Source organism: Scardinius erythrophthalmus, assembly GCF_964197995.2.
Source record: "Scardinius erythrophthalmus genome assembly, chromosome: 24".
Lineage (NCBI taxonomy): Eukaryota > Metazoa > Chordata > Actinopteri > Cypriniformes > Leuciscidae > Scardinius > Scardinius erythrophthalmus.
Window position 1 is genome coordinate 7863253 of NC_138244.1, and position 17838 is coordinate 7881090.

The following is a 17838-nucleotide window of genomic DNA, read 5'->3' on the forward strand; positions in this document are numbered from 1 at the left end:
TCTGTGATTTATTAAAATATCTGCTTTCTCTGACAGCTGAACGTTGCTGCTAGCCTACAATCAGAGAAAAATGAGATCAGAACAGCACTGATTTCAACCCCTAACACATACAGGGTGGCAAACACAAGGTGCTGATGCATGCTGGGTCGTAATTGTTAGAAAACTCCAGCAAAAGACACCCGCTTGCCTCTGTTTATGCATGTGATTAGCGTGTGTGTGCGACTGAAGAAAGAAGAAAAGAGTAAAGGTTGAGAAACTGAGCCGGGCTTTGTGAATATTCATATGAACATTTGAATATTCATGTTCATGAATCCATGCATGCCTAATGAGATAAAGAAGTGTTTATGCTGCCTCACAGTAAATTTGACTGTAATCTGAGTGTCCTGTGCTGTTGAATAGCTGCCACTGAGATATAAAACCATCAGAGGTGGAAAAATGGATTTCTGGAAGCGTGTGTGCTGGAGAAAGATTTGGTGTAATCTGCGTTTAAGAGAGGGGACTTGTCGTCAAGGTCAGTCTTTTTCCCTCTGAGAGGCGGCAGTGTGAAGACATTTCTCGGGAAGTGTGGAGGCTGCTGGGAAGGAGATTTGTAGCCGGTGGTGAGGGGAACGGAAAGAGTTTGGAGATTACGCCACACATGCATGAATCTGGAGGGCGGTAATGTGAGCTGGAACGGGAAACTGGGGAACAGACTTCTCGGAGAACGCACACCACAACAATGTGTGTGCAAAGTAAGCTCGTTTGGCGCTCAGAAGACTTGATGGAGTTCTCATTTGTGTTTCATTGTTCCTCATTCTTTGGACAAAAATGAGAGAATTGTTGACATGCAGCAAGAATACAGAGCTATAAAATGAACGTGGATAGCAGGTCATTTCATCTTGTCTTGGCAAATCTAAGAGTTTGTTGAGATCTCCTCTTTTTCTGAGGAGCAGGAGACATATGCAAATGTTTGCTCTCCATTTATGTACTGATTTATAGTAGAAACAATTGAGATATCAATTAATAATGTGATTTTTCTTCCCTAATGCGCCATACTCTAATTCACTTGCTGATTTAATGTGCCAAAATGTGCTTTTTTTTGCTGATGAAATGCAAAACGCTCTTGTTGGTTTTCATCATGAAGCACTAAAATGCTCAAATTTGTTTTGAATTAAACACCGCTGTCAGTAATCCAACAATTATATGGTGACAAATAGTTTTTAATATGTAGGTTGTAGATTTCCAGCAGTGATTATAAATCTGGGGTGGATCCAAACCAGCCTGTGACCGCTTTAAATATTCTGGCTTTATAAATATCCTTCCTGAAAATAGACTCTACGTGAGATGTTGCTAATCACGCGGACATTACGGCAGAGTGTAAATGAAGCCAGAGCAAAGGCACGCCATGATTATATTTGCCTGAAACGGCTCTATCATGTAGGAACCGAATTCCCAGGTACCTCCTTGGGCCACGAGGGAACACTGACTCGATCTTTCCTATGGAAAATTCTAGCGGTAATTCCAGATGAGTCCAGCTGATTAGTGCCGCCGCAGGAGGGGCCTGTGGGTAAATCTAGGATTCGCACCCTCGGTGTGGTTAAAGTGAGGCCGTCGTTCCATTTGGGGAATGAAGCGATGGGTTTTTAATCATCTCTGAATTACATCAAACTCTGCAGGATTATCTCCCCTGCTGCCATCTGCCTCTTAATTAAATTGTCTTTAGACTGAGTGTGTCTATTGGGATGATATGGGAGGATCTACCTAAAGGAAATCAATCAAACAACCTCATGATCCCTCCGAAACACTTTTTTTGAGAGCTTTGTTTTTCCTCCTGACCTGTAGCTGGTTCCCTTGCCCTGCGTAAAACACTGTTGGTAAAGATTTTCAGCTTATTTCCACACCAGTGTTTACCAGTGTAGTTTTCCCTATGGCAGTGGTTTCAAACTATGAGACAATCACATAAGTGTTACTTATTTATCCTTAAATCCAGCCCACAAATCAATTTTCATTTGGTGAGATTTGCTTTGGCATTTAATGTGATCCCTCTCTTAAGGGTTGCTAGGAAGTAGCCAAATATGTATTTTAAAGGCCTACAATTTAAACGTAAAAGCACAGTGGGCAGAGTTTTCTCAAATAATGCCAAGGACCTGAAAATGTTATGCTCCCTTGGGTCAGACCTTCTTCATCTATATATTTTAAAGTTGTGACTTATATACGAGCTTCTCGAAAAACAAGAACAAATGTAGGGCGGGACTTTTTTTTGTCCATGGGTAATTGATTGGATGGCTGTGGTTTGCTATTGGTCGATCTCATGTGAGTGACAGGTTGCCCCGCCCTCGTACATGTAATGAGAGAAGAGAAGAGATGTTGCTGCTGGAGGGAGGGGAAGTTATTTTAATTAAAGAATATGAGGGCACATGAATAAATAAAAAAAAAAAGATATACATGGAATATTACATACAATTTCTGCTATTTTTTTTTTCGATTTTGATTTCATGGTGACTAAAAAAATAGTGTGATTTACTATACAAACAAACAAAATTATAAAATAATTACAATTATATTATTGGCTTTTGCATTGTCTTTATGCTAAAGAAAACTATTGAAATATTATGTGAAAAATCGTAATTTTTTTATGTCAAAATTATATGCTGAATTGTTTCTAAGAGGTAAAACCGAATGCTTTCAGCACTGATTTCATTAGAATATTGTAAAATTTTGTATTATCAAATGGTAGCTATCTGTTGGTGAATGTGAATGTGAAAAAAGTCATTACAACAAACCTATTTCGTTACGACAACAAACAAGCAATCATTTAATATTCCCTATATAGCGAACATCAGGGGAAGCGATTTTGGACACATTACATCTGTGTGGTGTGACAACTATTAATCAGTGCTTCGGTCATTAATCAGTGAAGCGTCTACATTGGCTGGGCACGTTGTGGCGACGCTCCTTCAGATGATGAACGCCCCATCCTTATAAATTTAAATACCTGACCATTACATCAAAGCCGGCTTGTGATGTTCCTGGTCTCTTATTAGGCCTGCTACCTGCCTGATCTTCAAGAAGCAAATTACAGTTCATTGCAGGCATCATTAGTCCACTAAACATGCAGAGCAGTGCTTGAATGAGGGAGAGATGAGTCGCTCGACTCTGAAAAGGTCTTTCCATGCATCAATAACTGTGCCGATAAATGTATATATAGACAAAATTCACGGTTGTAAAATGTATCTATTTGGTCATTTGAGAGCTCTGCTCTATAATGCTGATCCGTTCCTGAGAAACAGCTGATGTTTTCAGCTACATTCTGAATCTGATTTGTTTACAAGGCATTATAGTAACTCTATCTCTCTGAGAGATGTGTGAAGAGAATTTGTGAGAAAAAAATCCATCTATCCTCACATTTACAGCAGAATCATTGTTCCAGCGTTAGATATTTATGAACCCACTTAGAAGGTACAGGAGAATGCACACATTCATGAATACTTACACTTTGCAATAATGTAAAGTCATTGATCTGTAAAATAACCTATGCTGGTTTATTCTATTAGGATGGTTTGATGGTGGTGAGACGTCCCGACACATACGTCAAACTGCAAGCCGATCCGCATCCAAATTCTGCTGTCCATCCATATTCTGCTGCCATACATTTCCTTAATTTGCCTTGTTCATAAGCCAAGTGTTTTTAATTGATCTCACTTTGAGTGTTCATCTGGGCAATTCTGTTCACTGACGTCGTAATTGAGATACAGGATAAAAATAGACTATTGGTTTCCACACAGATGCTACATGATCAATTCTCATCCCAGCACTGAAGCTGAAGAGGACTTAGTGCAAGTACTGTAAGATTTTAGTACTGTTGGATTTACTGAAAGATTTCAGTATCCTGTGGTTTCAGATTTGTAAGGTTTTATTGCTTTAGGTTTCTGTAGGGATGCGTAGTTTATGCAGTAAAATTTACGTGTTTCAGTTTTATAATTTTTAGCTCTGTACATTTTCAGCACTGTAGAGTTTTGGTGTTGCTATAGTTCTGTAATCATACGTTTAATTCCTGTAATATTTCAGTGCTTTGTATTCTCAATACTGTAAAATGTCAGTACTGTAGAGTTTTAGCACGGTACAATTTCAGTATTGTAGAGTTTTTCACTTTAGCATTTTTACAGTCTTTTACCGTTAAAATTACGATCATTTTTTACAGTGTACTGTAATATTTCAGTAATTTACATAATACTGTAAATTGTCAGTACTGTAGAGTTTTACCACAATAAAATGTCATTATATATAGTTTTGTTGTATGAATTTAGTACTGTAACATTTTAATACTGTATTCAGTCCTTTATAGTCTCAAATGGCAGTACTGTAGAGTTTTAGCACTTGTCAATTTCAGTATTGTAGAGCTTTGTTGTATGATTTCAGAACTGTAGCATTATAATACTGTAATATTTCAGTACTTTACAGTCTCAGATGTCAGTACTGTAGAGTTTTAGCTCTGCGAAATTTTGTATTATCTGAAAAATGTCAGTACTGTAGAATTTTAGCACTGTAAAATTTTAGTATTAAAGAGTTTTGTTGTATGATTTCAGTACTGAGGCGTTTTAACCACTAGAGTTTTACCACTATAAAATTTCCTTATATATAGTTTTGTTGTATGAATTTAGTATTGTAACGTTTTAATACTGTAATATTTCAGTCCTTTATAGTCTCAAATGTCAGTTTAGAGTTTTAGCACTGTAAAAATGTCAGTATTATAATAAGTATTATAGTTTTGGTGTTGTATGGTTTCAGTATTGTACTGTTTTAATACTGTAATATCTCAGTACTTTACAGTCCCAATACAATAAGATGTATGTACTGTATGGTTTCAGTACTGTAGGGTTTCATTGAAGTACTTTCAGTACTTAATACTGTAAAATAGTGCTGCGGAGTTTAATGATGTATTACTTCAGTGGCTGTGACTTGCTTTGCCGTAGGGTTTCATTATTGTAAGGTTTGAATCCAGAGAACATTCCTTAGAGAACTTCTGCCTTTGATGTTTGGGTAAAATGTGTTTCATGAAGTGCAAAATCTGAATATTATGCTTGGACGTGGGCAGTCAGCGAGTGCTGATTATGTAAACCCTAAAAATGACCTCATGACCCTCAGTCGAAGGTTACAAGCATTATGTTCTTCTGTCGGATTTACTGAAACAATTCACTGTAGTGTTGAGGCTTAGAGTTTGACGAGCATGTGTTGTAAGGCTGAGAAATTTTGAAGTCCTAATGTGGAAGAGTGTATGATTTCTTTTATTCAGATGGTTTTAATCATTGAAAGGTCTGGAGGCAGGATTTGAACTTGATTCTCTGGACATAAAACTCTACATATTATGTTCTGTAACCTGACTGGTGCCCTCAGAGACGGAGAAAAACAGGTCACTCCAAAACTAGTTCAGGGGTTTTTCCATTCAGTGACTACCTTGAAAAAACTATTTTTTACAGTTTGCCCTCTTTCCTGTTCATTTTACAAAATAATAATATATTATCTGTGCTTTTAATTGGCTAATGTAAATTAATCGAAGTTAATATGTCAGCTGATCTGTGCGTTGTGTTTTGGGGGAGTGGCCACTGTGTTTGTGGGCGTGGCCATTGGCTATTTCACACACACATATATAATTAAGTAGGCTCTGGCAAGGAATCGGAACTTGTAAGGTCTATAAATAGTTGTGGATAGTTTTCAAGGGTTATAGTTGTGTTTACAGTTCTGTTTATTGTTATCTGTGCTATTTTGCATTTAATTATTGTATTTAAAAAATGTGAAGTATATAAGCACATTGTTGCTTAATAAAATGTAGCTATAAATCTATTGAGACATTTTTTTCATTGTTTAAGTGTGTGTGTGTGTGTGTGTGTGTGTGTGTGATCTAAGTCAGCGTGGGTAGATATGATTGTTACCAGCATAGCAAGAGAATACAGAACAAGAGAATGAGATTTTGTTGGTTCCAGATGAGATGAGTGCTGTGCTGGAAACATATTTTAAAGTAGCTATTGCTGTCTGCGCACTGCAGCCTGCGGCTTGGGAAATGCCATCAGTAATACAAAGAGAAATATCTCAACATAGTGTATCGTGTGTGAGCCCAGCTAAAGCGAGCCAAGCCATTTCTCTCCGCTCGCCTCCCTCTCTTCCTCGACCTGACAAGCTCAAATCTGATTGGCTGCTTGGCGAAAACTCTCAGAGTGCGCAGGTTTTTGTAGTAGTCATGTTTAACACAGCACTATGTTGCTAAAACTACTGAGGAAGACCTATTTTCTTTTACAGATTTGCTAGGTTAGTGGCATCAAATCTTATATAACCAGAATTTAGTTTAAGATGCTTACTAGACTAAAACTATTCACAAGAATAACTGCATCATTTCTAAATTATGCAAAGCATTACCAGCATACCAACCATATTTTTATTATTATTTAAACATTACCAGCATACCAATACTGCTGAGTCATTATATTAACTATTTTCTATTATTATTTGTATTTTTTATTATTTAAACTTTTTTTTTTTCTTGACTGCTTATTAATCAACTATTTTATAATAGGCGCAAGTACAACAAACTGTGTTTGGTTTCTTAACATGTTGGTCAGATGGTCGGTCAGATGGGTGATTCTTGGCCAGAATAATTTATGCTGCTAGTCAAAAGTCTGGCTTCGCAAGACACAATGTGGACAATAATCAAAATCTGTCTTTTTTTGTCAGTAGAAGCCATTAGTCTCTCTGCTAGAGAGTGTTGTGTTGGATTCTGTGTGTCATTTTGACCTTTCTAGCCCTGGAAAGAGGCGAGACGGAGATGGAGAGAGCGAAAGAGCGGGATTATTCTGAAACTGAAAGCCGTTGTGTGTGCAGACGGAGTTTGTGTCACACTGGACTTGTAGATCATATCAAGTGTCGCTCATACGTCAGATTAGGCCTAATATGCGTCTGCCCTCATCACGACGTCCTGTGCCTTACAAACAATTCAGATTTGTCATGCTGTTCCAACATTAACTGTGAAATAAATCATGTGGTTTGGAAGATGCCATTCTGATGTTTGTTTTCTCCTGGCTGACGGCTCTATTCCTGTCGGTCTCATTTTCCCCAGTCACAAAGAATCAGCTGGAGAACCCAACACAGACATCGAGCAACAAATGAGAGTCGAAATTGGCTCCGGCGAGTAAATAAAACAGTTTTTACATGGTTTAAGTTGAATTTTAAGAATATAGTTTAACTCTCTCTGAGTGCTGTGAGTGTTTCGAATGAAAGAGAGAAACTGTGTACTAAAGAAACATCTGTCGCGACTCATTTGTCTTCTAGCCGCTTTTACATCCGTGTAAAATTTACCATCAAAAATGGAACACGTCAGGCGCTTCTTGTGGAACCTTTTAGGGGTTCCCATTATGGGATCATGTTATGGATTAAGTTTTCATTCAGTTAATTTTTTTTTTTTTTTTGGTTCAATTTAATGAATTAAACAGCTCATAAACATATTCTATCACTAGAAAAAATTGAAATTGCCCATTAAACATGAAAGTATTATGCGAACGTTCTATATGCTATATGTTGGAAATGCTCTCAGACAGCAAGTGCAGTGAGTTTGCTTCCTTCTTCTCTGAGGAAATCAATAATATCAGAAAGGCGATCAGGATATCCTCGTGTGGCACTGAGGTCAGACAGATCAGAACACATCCTCAGAAAGTTACTATGTCTGATTTTGAAGAAATTAGTGATAAAGTTTTGGAAGAAACAGTAAAGCACCGTAAAACATCAACCAGCGCCCTTGACACATCCCCACTTTCTTATTCAAGTGTGTTAAACTGCTTAGAAGCAGATTCACTTCTCTATGGGACTTTTCCAAAGTCCCTTAAAACTGCAGTTGAAAAAGAGTAATCTGGATAGCAACATATTGAGCGATTACAGACCAATCACAAATCTTCCTTTCATAGGCAAGATCTTTGAAGAAGTCGTCTTCAATCAGCTGAACAAATTCTTAAGCTCGAATGGATACTTTGACAATTTTCAATCTGGTTTCCGACCACACCACAGCACAGAGACAGCGCTCATAAAGATAATAAACGTTATTCGTTTAATTAATGATGTAGGCAAAACATCCATTCTGGTACTACTCGACCTCAGTGCTGCACTTGACACTGTCGATCACAACATACTTCTTGACAGTCAGGTCATACTTAGATGGGAGAGGTTATTATGTGAGTATAGGAGATCATAAGTCTGAGTGGACATCCATGACATGCGGAGTCCCTCACGGCTCAATTCTTGCACCACTCCTGTTCAACCTGTATATGCTCCCACTCAGCCAAATAATGAGAGAGAACCAAATTGCTTACCACAGCTATGCAGACGACACACAGCTCTACTTAGCCCTATCGCCTAACAACTACAGCCCTATTGACTCCCTGTGCCAATGCATTGACGAAGTCAACAGTTGGATGTGCCAAAACTTTCTTCAGTTAAACAAAGACAAAACTGAAGTCATTGCGTTTGGAAACTAAGATGAAGTTCTCAAGGTGAACGCATACCTTCACTCTAGGGGTCAAACAACTAAAAATCAAGTCAGGAATCTTGGTGTGATTCTGGAGTCAGACCGTAGTTTCAATAGTCATGTCAAAGCAATAACTAAATCAGCATACTATCATCTCAAAAATATTGCAAGAATTAGATGCTTTGTTTCAAAATATGAATTGCCATAGTGTGATATTTTAATCCCTTTTGTAAAGCATTTTGAATTGCCATAGTGTATGACGTGTGCTTTATAAATAAACTTGCCTTGCCTTGCCTATATCTATAACTCAATTAAACCTTTTTTTTTTTCTGAGAGCTTAATGTTTTCATTTCATACAATTAAGACACCAAAATGAATATATTATGAACAGACATCATGATTGGCTACCTTCAAATGACATCATTTGACAAACAACATTTTAACAATATTTTAATGCTGATTTATTATATGGAAAAGGCTAATTGTAATTTATATATAATTTTAATATGTTGTTAACATGTACAGTATTACATTTCTTTAACCCAAAACTCAACTTTTGTTGTTATACAAGATTCAACTCATTTTTCTAAGTCAGTTTAATGTAATTTAAGGTTTAATTACTTAAATATCAAAGTTGATTGTACTTAAAAAAATTAAGGCAAAAGCTTTTTTTTACAGTGTATATATAATATATTTAAGTTTATATATTAATTACAGCTAAAACATATTTATGCTGTAAATTCACTCAAAAAAGTCTATTTTGGATCCTGGAAACATCTTTCTACCTCTCAAATGTTACCGTTTTCCCCATCTTACGACAGGAAGTTCACTCTAAGAACTTGTGGCTTGTTAGCTGTGACACACACACACACACACATTTTAAGGTATTAAGTGACTCCAATCCTGTAGGTTTTAGTCTCTGCATACCCGTGGCGTCTGCAGAAATCTCTCATAACTCATCTGTTAATGCAGCCCAGTCGGAATAAGACCATCGATCCAGGCATACGTCTGTCTGGAAAATCTCCTGTACGCAGCTTTAATCTGATTTATCACGCCGAGAGGAGCTGAAAATCCTGGGACGCCCATTTACTGAATGCAGTTATGGGTGCGTGTGATGTGCACTGACCCCTATGAATTTAAACAGACAGCTGTTATGTCATGGGAGGCCGTTTGTTTATGCTGCTCACAGCTATTGTGTTCAAACAGCTTCTTCAGGCAGATGCTTAAGGTGCCTGGAAAATGTTTTTTTTAGGCACAGCTATCTGAGTGAGAGCAACAGTGCCCCCTTGACCTCATGTGCGGTACTACAGTCAACAACAGCAAAATAATGATTATTCTGAACATTTTTCCTTGAACAAACATTGGTCCAATGAGGGTTTCAGAAGGTAATACCATAGTACTTTGATATTCATCATATAAAAATGTGAAGTTACTCATTCATTGAGAAAATTTTTACCTCAGACATCTTTGACAAGTATGGCGTCATGGACCAAAAAAAGGAGACACTCGACACTTTTCAAAATATCTTCTTGTGTACTATAGAAGAAAGAAAGGCATACAGGTTTTGGTACTATAGGGTGATAAAAATGACTTAACTTTAAAGAGAATTGTTTCCTTAAAGCCCCCACGTTCGCTGCTGTATGGAGTAAACTTTGGCGTGTGATATTTGGCAACGTTTGTGCTGACTAGCTTACAGATCTGTAGGCCTATAAATTATTCCTGAGACTTGTATGGCTCAAACCCAGTGATCGACATTTTTATTGATATTGCTTCTCAGGTGCTTTTGAATTCACCGCTATTGCTTTGTTCATAAATATGGCAGCTGCGTAAAAGGTCATGTGACCAAAATAATAAATATGAATATTCAATGTTCCTGTTCGATTACCACATTTATTTCGCGTTCTCTCAATTGCTTATGCTATATTATTCGCAAGTCATTTAGAATAAAACCATATGCTGAATGAATTAATGTTGGACTACAGTAGGCTACTTACTGAAGTATTACCCTTATGGGCAACTTATGTTTTCTGTAAGGGTCTGTTCATTTTTTAGAATGGACATTTAAAAACTAATTATACATGCAGCTTCCTTGAAGTATTTACCATTGAAACCTTAATCACTGCAGCCAGTTAGCCTACTAAAATTAAACTGTGGTAACTTGGTTAGTTTAAACTAAATTTAAATGTCAGAAAGGTTCCTAATACCTCTTTTACATTCAATATCGATTTATTTCTGCATTAGCTAGAACTGTACTACCGATTTTTTTGGCGGGAAATGTGGTTCTCATGGTAAACTGTGAGGAAGAGACACATTTCTTTCATCCTTTGCGTGAGAATTTCTCTCGCACGCACGCTTCGCAGCAGTTTATTTGTTCAGAGACATTTTGGAGACTGAATAAACGGGACTGGAGACGCGCGCGTGTGCATGTGTGTGTGCGCGCGCGCTTGTGCTCGTGTGTGTGTGTGTGTGTGTGTGTGTGTGTGTGTGAAGTGCTCTCTCTCATTCGGCGCTGGGTGAGTCCAGACTGCAGACCGAATCACTGCTGTGATTTTAATAGGACAGACGGAGAATATCAGAATATCTGTGCGACTCCTTGAGCTCATCGATCACCCGAGAAATGATGATGATGAAGATGATGATGATGTCTGTGATCCTGTGAAGAGAGTTTATGTATGTGCCTATATGAGGGATCCTCTGTGATATATGAAAGGTTTATCATACACGGATATATAAGCACTTTCAGCGGTTTTTCTGGACGGATCGTCGCGTTTTATAAGATGAACATATCCACGTACGTGTTATTGCAGCGATACACGATGCTGTAAGTTCACAACGCTTCCGATTTAATTGTGTGTGTGTGTGTGTGTGTGTGTGTGGCGCGTGTGATAGCCAAAATGTGATATGTATCTTGCATATATAAATATATTTAACAATACATATTATGCATAAATTAAAGGAACACCATTAAATTATGTTCGTGTATGTTCTCTGTGTGTGTGTGTCTATAATAGCATGTTTCTTCTGTGTGTGTGTGTGTGTGTGTGTCTATAATAGCATATATATATAGACACAATTTTTTTTTTAAATCAGTCGAAAGTGGAAAAATATGCCCCTGTTATGCTTTTTTTTTCGATAACTTGATTTGTAATACAGTGTCATATGCACTCTTACAAAGAAAGTTTCCAAAATGGGGCTTTTCACTGCGATGCTATAGAAGAACCATTTTTGGTTCCCAAAGAACCTTTTAACGAAGTTTTTTCTAGTGTAAAGAACATTTAAAAAAAATCTAAAGAACTACTATAAAGAACCTTTTGTGGTTCTTTATGAAATCCTGGTACCATATGCCAATAAAGAACCTTTAATTTTTAAGAGTGTACTGTAGTATTCAATTGAAGGCCTTCATATCAATTGCATAAATTATGAGTAGTTGTTGATATAACGTAAGAGGTAGGCTAAAAATCGCAGTCATGTGAATTTTTGAATGAATTGGTTAAATGAAAATATTTGACAAAAGTGTGAGAAACATTTTTAGAAAGTTATGTAGAAAAACATCCTTGAAAATCAAATCTAACGGGCAGAAATTTCCGCTTAAGTGAATTGTTGACCTGTGATGCTAGTGAAGATCCATGCAGAAAGGCTTTAGAATGATTGGACAATGATGTAGAATAATCTAAAAGGCTGGTTGAGTACTCTAGAATGAGCAGCTGTTTTTAATAAGTACTGTGCCCATTCAGTGAAGTTGATTTCTGAATTGATCTGATTTGGAATTGAGCATTTGATGGCAGGTGCTGTGGTAACTCCGTCCACACAGCATATTAAATCAGTCTGGGCAATTTCAACCCAGCTGGCTCGGGCTATATTGAGTTGTGTGTGTGTAAGTGTGTGTGGGTTATCCGTTATGTCTGCTGCTGTTGGATTAGTTCTTCATATAAATCTCACAGGAGCTGAAAGATTTCCCACAGAAATGCTGGTCCAAATATCACTTCCTCACTGTGAGCTATGAATTCAGGGGCCTTGTGAATAAACGTTGCGTACACATAAAACTTGGAACGCAGGGCTCGGAAGAGCGCGCTCGCCATTTGTTACGCCCACGTGGGCATTTGTAAAAAGCAGGCTTGACGTGACAATGTGCTCACCGTCATGCAAACGCTTTTGCACTTCACTCTCTCCAATGGTAAAAAAAAATAATGTGCGTTTCATTGTGATCGCTGGTTTTACAAATGTAATCAGTGTGATCGACGGCACTCGTGGAGCAATAAAGGCACCGGCGGAGAATCAATTCGCTTTGTGTCAACGGAAATCACTTTCATTACTCCAGTGTGCAAATAATATGATGTCCAAACAGGTACGACCGATGTCATTCCGTCAGGGCCTGGATGAATCTCTATGAAATTCGAATGTTGTGTTTGATGGTAGATGCTATCTGGATTTAAACTCAAGCTGTGTGACCGGGCTTCTTGATGAACACGTTTACAGCACGGTGTGACGTGGTTTCATCTGTATAGCCAACAAGGTGACCGTGTGTTATTTGTCTATTCACCCAAGTCCCAGGATACCCAGCATCTGACTGCAATCACCAATCCTCAGGGAGCAAGTAAAACATGTAATACTTACCAGTAAATGGAAATTCTGTCATTGTTTACTCACCCCAATGTCGTTTCAAAACTCATACGGCTTTCTTCACAGAAGGCGGAACACACAAAAAAAGAAGCTTTCTAGTTTTACTAAATGGATGCGAGAGCATTGTAAAAGTATCCTATAAGTGTTCCATACGATTTGTGTGCTATATCAGTAAGTGTTCTGTTGTCATAAACACTTCCAAAAGGGGGTTTTCGCTGTGATTTCAAAGAAACATCAAACCATTTTGGGTGCTTGGCTGCCTATACAGTAGAAAGGCGAAAAGGTTTTGAAATAGGTGCTACCTGAGTAGAGAAAAAAAGGCTGTTGTCTTCCATTTTTCCAAATGGGTTGGAAAACTTCAACACCCATAATGCACTGGGCATGTTGCCGTCGTAGGCCACTCCCACCAGTCGGCGATGGATGCGCTTACCAGAGTCAAATACCGTCTTGCTTTAGTAGGAAATACTTCTTTTAGTCATGTTGATGTCGACTTGGATTGTTCCCAGTTGCAAGAATTCAAAAGAGTAAAGGTTTAGTTAATTTCGGTTTCCAGTGAAGGATCCAGTGCGTTGTAGGCAGTGGCTAAAGGTTACAGAGACTCGTAACAGCGTGACGGAAAATCTGAAAATCCTTCAAACTGAATGACCACGAACACTGTTTTAGGCCAAAAACTGAAAGAAACTGCCATTGAAAATGCTGACGCGTACAGGGAAGAAAGCTGTTGCCATAGTGTTCCATATACTCTGTTTAAAGAGTAGGCAAAATACGATTCAACTTTCAGTGAAAAACCTACCCTTACAATATCTGTTCTGTTAATAACCCTCTGAAGATCCGACTGTCCGTGGGCGGGGATACAAAAATGTGGAAGTTTAATCTGTAGTTTTCATGAAAGCCCTGGAGATGACAAATAAACGTGAATTTCTTGGTCCCGAAAACCAGATCAGTCCAGTTTGTGATTGAATCTTTTTAGAACTGAATCAACTGACTCATTGAAAAGATTTGTTCAAAAGAATGAATCATTCACAAATCAGACATTGATAAGAATCAACTACTTTTTAGAGCTGAATATAAAATAACTTTTGTGTAAATATATAGAAAATAATTTCCGTTAAATAAATACATTTGAAATAACAAAAAAAATGTTCGAAAGAATGAATCAGTCACGTATTAGACACAGTGCTACTTCTCTTATGAACTGAGAAGATTAATTGAAATATAGTGCACACGTCGTATTCACTACTTTTGGAGTCTTTTCATTTTGGGGTCACTGTCCCTTTAAGGAAGTATATGTAGAATTTTAAAAATCTGAGTGTTTATGTTCTTAATTTGTGTCTGTAGATGTTGATATTCGTATGTACACAATGGAAATTCTGTTAAAAGTTGGATTCATTGAGTTATTATGTTGCACAAGAGTACAAGTGATCTTAGTTGGGCTGTTATGCAAATGAGCGGGAGGGGTGTGTGAAGGGGAGGAGCTTGTGCCATTGTGTCTTATTGCTGATTACTTCCTGTTTCGCACACACACACACGCTTATTTACCCCTGGCTCTTTAAAAGTCAAATCACTTACAGTCTCATTGTCAGAGCGAGAGAGAGAAATAGAGCAGCTTACCGCTAATCTTTAAATGAAATGCTTTTTGCCCAGGAGAAAAGCCCCACTGAATAACTATTATTTTATCCATTAGTTTTGCATTAGTTTCCTGAAATTTAAATTACTGTCTGTTTAGCGAACAGTCAGGGATGGTGCATCCAAATTAAATTATTTTGAAAATCTGTGCGCTGTCAAAGGACTCTTCCTCTCTTCGTTGTTACATTAGTGATATTCTCCAGCAAATGTTTAATGCCACAGCATCACATTATGCTTTAAAAAGACATTGCATACAGTTCAAGACGTCTTCATAAAGCAACATGAAACTGAATTTTTATGTATGATACATGAACTCAGGATTCATGTTTATATGATGACTCGGAGGATGTTCTGGAAATGAATTGGCAGTAACGAGCCAGCAGAGCTCATTAGTGTTGCAGGGAGAAGATGCTGTAGGCCTGCGGAGTAAATGTTAATCACAATGGAAGACTCTATGGGAACAACTTGGAAATGTCAGGTAGTCGTGCGGCGGAGCCTGGGTTGTGGGTGTTGCTCGTGCTGTGGAAGGGGTTTTTTCGTCTGTCTGTGGGCAGCGCCCGTATTGTGAATGGGCGGTAGGATTGAGTCAATACCAGAATTTTAACTTTAGAATGAAACTTAATCGATACCGTATAGGCAATAAATAACCTGCGTCAGATGACGACATGTAGCTGAAAATTATTTTATTAAAACCCTACAAAGTAATTGGAATTTTACTTTGTAATTTTGTAGTAATTTTGGAAATTTGATTGAAAAAATATTTCATATTATATTTATTTTAATAAATAAATAAAAAATCCAATTAATAATATAAATAAAATACATTATTATTATTATTTAAAAATATATAAGGTACAGTTTGATTTAGAAAATTTCATATTTTTTTAAGAAATAAATACATAATCCAAATGGAAATCTAAATAAAACAATCGTTTATTATTATTATTATTATTATTAAAAAAATCAAAGGTAAATTGGAATTTTTAAATAGATAGATAGATAGATAGATAGATAGATAGATAGATAGAACGGCAAAAAGACATGTGGATGGATAGAAAGATAGAACGAGATAGATAGATTGTGTTGAATTGATTGTGAGTGTGGACGGAGCTTGATGTGTTAATGTGGGCGGAGCTTGATGTGTTGATGTGGGCGTGGCTTGATGTGTTAATGTGGGCGGAGCTTGATGTGTTAATGTGGGCGGTGCTTGTATTTTAATTTGATGCTTGTTCTGTCGCTGAAGGCAGTATTGTATTGTATTGTAAATGTGGTTGGAGACTTAAATAGCCATAGCCTGTTAAGTGTCTCCTTGTGTTGGGGACAAGGATGCTGTGTTTGTGTGTGCGTGTGTGTGTGTGTGTGTGTGATCAGTATTCTTCTCAGGCCACTAGATCGATGAAAGCTCAGCAGCTGGTTTTGCTTGCTGAATGAGATGGCAACAACCATCAGGTTTGTGTGTGTACATGTACGTGTGTGAGTGTAGTGTGTATGTATACGCGTGTGTATCTCTGAGGCGATTGGCATTTGTGAGCTGAGTACAGAGTGGTTATAAATTCTTCAGGACAGTGGAGTCGTGCAGTAATGCTGCTTAAAGCTCCGATTAAGGTGTGTTGAAGAGGCTGAGGTAAGCATTCCCAGGCTAACGCTTTGTTTAATTGGATTTGTTTATTCATCAGCAGTCCTGTTGGATTTACTGTGTGAGGTAAACATGCCGATAGCACAAGCAGTTAGCCCAGATCTGCACGAGAGCATACTCAGATAATTCATGTTTCCTTGGAGAATATCGGATGTGGAGGCTGTGTCACATCTGGCTTAAAGGGGCCGTATTCTATATATCCTATAGCAACCATTGCTAAGTCCCGCCTTTTTTGTTTTATTCTGTTTTTGTTTTAATTTCATTAAAAAAAATCTAATTTTACTCAATATTTCATCATACTCATTCATTTTAGTCACGACAGTGCACACTTTAGCTAAATATTCAAAGATTTGATATATGATTTATACAATTCATTGATTGTATTATTTCAAACTCTCATTGCGTCCCATTAAAATAACATAGATGCCTATGAAGTGTGTAAGTGTTTGTTCTGTAGAATTGATTTACGTTGTTGATTCTCCTCTCTGAATTATTCAGATACGATATCGGTGACGAAAGAACACCGAAAAGCTTTGATCAACATTTTTGTCAGTAATTTTGTTACTGGTAAACACTGTAGTGCAGGGGTGGGCAAACTTTTTGGCTCAAGGGCCACACTGGGTTTTAAAAATTTGACAGAGGGCCGGCCCAGTAGCAGTAGCCGGCCCAAAAATCGTGTTTTTTTTTTTTTTTTTTTTTTTTTTTTTTTTTTTTTCGTGCATGCTACACACTGTAAACCCCTTGGTTAGGATTAGGGGTGTGGAGTGCGTGCCTATTTCACGCCATAAAGTGCATATCATATGCACGCGAAAACATATTATGCACTACAAATACAATTCGTGGTATTCGCACTTTCATAAGATCGGGCTGAGCAAACAGACAATGTTGTGGCAATGTCTGTGCGAAATTCAACAACTGAGAGACGACATTCTGACAATAATTTTTTTTATGGTAGATATCCCCCATTTAGTATGTTATGTTTTGATGTTAATTTTTAAAGATGTTAGATAATTATAGCCTATACTTTTTAAATATTGTTTATCCTTATTATTATTTAATGGCCTAACAGTAAATTAGAAACAAAACATCTGCAAGTGTACACTTAGAAGAGTAAAAATTACAGGTTACGTTAATTCAACTTTATTAAAACTGAATGGCAATTTGCACTTCCAAAAGTCATACATTTGTGGAAATAAACGAATATACAAATTTATTTTAAGAATAATAAAATAAAACATAAAAGGCAAAGGGAGATCAGAACATTTAATGAAAAAAAAAAAAAAAAACGGGTTCTGTATGGCAGACAGGGGAGCGAAGTCAAAAGCCGGACGATAGGTCGGTAAACGGAATCGGGCAGGATACATCCACAAATCCAGAGGAGCAAAGAAACTAAATAGCAGACAAATCAAAGGAAAAACTAAGGTGTGCAAGCGGTTACCAAACATTTTTTTTCTCATTGAGTTTCCTAAAA

At 37.4% G+C, this 17838-nt stretch overlaps 1 protein-coding gene across 3 annotated transcripts in view; it reads left to right on the top strand.

Moving 5' to 3' along the window:
• Window positions 1-17838, top strand: part of lingo1a (leucine rich repeat and Ig domain containing 1a) — a 76479-nt gene that overhangs the window by 44407 nt on the left and 14234 nt on the right. Inside the window, exon 1 of one of the 3 annotated variants that reach the window (XM_081355596.1) lies at window positions 676-731. The exons of 1 other annotated variant lie outside the window; for it this stretch is intronic. The gene's annotated coding sequence lies outside the window, so the exon portion shown is untranslated. Of the gene's footprint in view, window positions 1-675; window positions 732-10986; window positions 11307-17838 lie in introns of those variants that run through there. One more of the 3 variants, XM_081355594.1, reaches the window with a different exon arrangement.